The 3756-nt window shown below is 38.1% G+C and overlaps 1 long non-coding RNA gene across 1 annotated transcript; it reads left to right on the top strand.

The window, feature by feature from the left end:
* The first annotated feature begins 2121 nt into the window (after window positions 1-2121).
* LOC116028718 lies at window positions 2122-2455 on the top strand. The gene is made up of 2 exons (XR_004100200.1): window positions 2122-2290; window positions 2400-2455. It is a non-coding gene; the product is annotated as an uncharacterized LOC116028718 (long non-coding RNA).
* Window positions 2456-3756: the final 1301 nt, after the last annotated feature.

Genomic DNA, 3756 nt, shown 5'->3' with positions numbered 1-3756 from the left:
TGACGCGGTGGCATTTTTGTAATTAAAATGTATAGTATTTAATTATTATTTTTTTTTAAAAAAAATGGACCAGCTGCGTCCGAAGTACCCACTTCGGACGCAGCTGGTCCGTAGCTTTACACAAGCTGCGTCTGAAGTTCCCACTTCGGACGCAGCTGCTTATTTTATTTTATTTTTTAATTTTTTAGTTAAAAGGTTGAGATCTGGATCTCCCGCACCATCTTCAAGTCCAATCCCCTTCGCCACTCCACTCCACTCCAATCCTCGTCGCCATTCCACGGCCAAACAGATCTAGCCTCCGGTCGCCATCTCCTTCTCCGCCCTCGCCGGTGCTCGCCTAGCCGCTGGACGCAACCACTGCTGCTCCTCGCCGCCGGTCACCCTCCCCCCTGCTTCTCGCCGTTTCTCATCGTCTCAGGTAGGTAAGTTTGTGTGTTTTCCCCATTTTTGGGACTGTGTTCTTGCTGGGATTTTAGGGCTTTTATAATTAGTTTATGCAATTGGTTCTTTGTTTTTTATGAATACTTCCAGTACTGTGACTTATTCACATAGTTCCTATTGAGTTTTACTTGTTTTTTGGTTGATTGTCGTTGTTAGAGCTCAAATGATGAAATTTTTAATAAACTGTTAGATATGGTTATTGGGATGTAGCCATATGAAACTTTGCTTATGCCTGAACATTACCTCATTTTTCTACTTGGTTATTGCGCCTGTGAAGTATGCCACTCACTGAAATGATTAATTTCATATAGTGGCTTGTAAATTATCTTATTCTTGAAGTCAATAAAAGATCTCAAGAACTCTTAGAATAATGTCTTCTATTCATTAATGTTGTCTTGCTTAGTGTATTTTCTAACATGTTTCTCCCTATTTATCAACTGTAACATCTTCTTGAAGAAATGCTGGCTTGGCTTCTTAATTCGTATTGTAATCATTCTCAGTACATATTTCTGTGTCTCTAGAATGCTATTGCCTCAATCAAGATTCTAAAGTTGAAGAATTGGCTAATGACTTCTATTGTAGGAAATACTACATTTTGATTTTGAGGATTAAACAGGGTGAACACCATGGAGAGGTATGCTTGTAGTAGTTGACTAGTTTTACTTGTTTTTTGGATCCTTAAAAGCTGTAGTGAAGCAAATTTCAATTTAGATAATTCTTGCGAACAACAAAATGGATGAAATACTGGGTCACTGGTTTTGCTTTGGCATAGACTCATAGGTGAATCTTATTAGAAAGCTTTCTACAGTGGATTACAGGTCATATTTTGACTCTGTTCCTCTGCTTTTTGAGTTGTCATCAGCCTTTATGTTTGTTTGTGATTTTTTAAAAGGGTTAGAGTGTTAGACGATAAATGTTGTCTTCTGGGTATATGGTTTTTAAAAGGGTTAGACTATCTTTGAAAAATGGTGTATGATGTATATATATACTAGAGAAGGCTCAGATCCCTATTGTTTTAACATTTGTTTTAACAATCCCTGTTGATTTACAGTTGCATGATGTGACCATTAAAAAGATGCAATTTCCTTAAGCTTTTGGATGGTCAACATTTTTGTTTACTAAAGGATATAGTCTTGTACTCTTATTAATTAGGTATTAATTGATTATCTCAACAGTGCTCTTACATGATCTGTTACCATATGTTTCTTGGTATGAGGTTGTGAGCGCCCAGCTCCTAGCTACATTTCTTGAGGGAGTACTATATCACACAATTTTTAAGTCTAACTTAGGAATGTTCTTAAAATAGCCTGTTTTGTGAACAATAAGCGTGCTTGTGTTCATAGGGACATGCATGGTGATGATACTCTTGAATCTGGACTGGAATCTCTGAGAAGCTCTTTTGATAACAATGGCAGTCCACCAAACCACACTAAAAACTTGGAAGTTCAATGCAATGGTTTTGAAAGAAGTAGTGAAGACAATTTGGTGTGCCAAAAATTTGTGGTTGCTGACAAATCTTTGTGCAATGAAACATTGGATATTTTGCTGGAAGGTTCTTCAGCTAATGTTGCTAGACAAGATGCCAAGGTTTGATGATGAAAAGCTTAGAGAGCAGATCAGACTTGCACAGCTACATGTTGATGAGAAGACCCAAAGTAGGGATGCTATTTGGCAGGAGTCTTTTGTGCAGACCAATTGCCAACATCATGGTGTAGAATTTGAAGCTGCCAAATCAGAAGAGAGAGCTGCACGTAAGTTGGTTAGGTCAAACCGTGCTGAAATTGAGCATCTTCAAACTGCAATTAATAGAGTGAAGAATGCAATTTCTGTCGAGGAGATAGATGCAAGGGTAGGAATTCACCTCCACCCCTAACCCCTTCCCATTTACAGAATATTTGGAGGAATATCACATTTGTATTTTGTTTTTAACATTTTACAGAACTTACTCATCGCTACAGATATGTAGCATGGAACACATGATAGAGCATGAAACTCTTCCTTTAAAGGAGGAAAAGAACTTAATTTGCGAAATTAAGCAGCTAAAGCAGCTGCGAGATCAATTATCCCCTAACATAGGTAGCTGTGATGAAGTCCAGCAGGCTCTAGATAATAGAGACCAAATTGAAGAGAGCTTAAAGGTAACACTGAAATACTGAAATTCTATTCAATATGTTGCACTCTGCACCTTCCGCAGGAATCCTATTCTGAGTTTTCATGTTTTTTCATTCATTAATTAATTCCTTTAACTTGCATTTACCTGACCTTAACGTTTGCAGATTTTGAAAAAAGAGCTTGATAGCCTTAAAAACAAGGTAGCAGAAGCTAAAGCAGTAAGTTTGAGATATGAAGAAGAAAGCAAAATGCACAAGGAATTGCGAGCTCAGTATAAGGCTGCTAATGAAATTCTTCAAGCAGCATACGAAAACTTTCAGAATTTGAAAAAGATATTATATGAGAAGGTTAGTAGTAATATTTAACAAGTTTAGCTTAATAGCTTGTAAGCACCATATTGAATTTGTGTCTTATTTTGTGAATAATTAATTATTAATCATGGAGTATAAAATATTCCATTTTATTTTCCTTCCTGTTTTACGTGCTTTTGTCTTGTAATCCCTGCCCTAGACTGAAACTAAAGCTTTGGCCTTTTCCCCCCAACATGAATTCCTTGTATGATGTTATAATAGTTTGTTTTGGCTTTGGAAAGAATAGTAGATATTTACAGAAAAATGACTGCTTTAGGAATTTATTCATTAGGAATTTAATTTATCAAATTAATTTTTTTTTATTAAATATGACTATCTGCATCTGGAACTTGGCAGTTCCAGACGCAGATAGTCTATTTAAAAAAATAAAAAATTGCCATATGCGTCCAGAACTGGGCAGTTCCTGACGCAGCTGCTTACCGGACGTAGATAGTCCATGGCTAACTGCGTCTCTGGCATATGCGTCTGGGGTACTCCAGACGCAAATTGTCCTAAACTCCAGACGCAAATGCACTGTTTTGTACTAGTGACAAGAAGGTCACACCACCTATGTTCAAGCGTCCAGATGGATCGACTTCTGGTGCAGGAAAACTCGAAGATATGCAGCTCCTCCACCTCGAAAAGAGAATAAAAAATCTCGACCAAAGGCTACTCACAACCCAAGCGGGATCCTTGAAGCTGCTCCTAGATGGTCGCACGTGAGTGAAGCACCCTTCGTCGAACTAGACATCCCTCAAAATCTTGAACAGGAAGTCTACTTAGCAGCATTTCTGGCGTGTTGGCTCTGTACGTTCGTACTACCGGGCAACCCAACGGCAACCATTCGCCCTGA

The sequence above is a fragment of the Ipomoea triloba genome, chromosome 9 (assembly GCF_003576645.1).
Source record: "Ipomoea triloba cultivar NCNSP0323 chromosome 9, ASM357664v1".
Taxonomy (NCBI): domain Eukaryota; kingdom Viridiplantae; phylum Streptophyta; class Magnoliopsida; order Solanales; family Convolvulaceae; genus Ipomoea; species Ipomoea triloba.
This window is presented reverse-complemented; position numbering and strand designations above follow the sequence as displayed.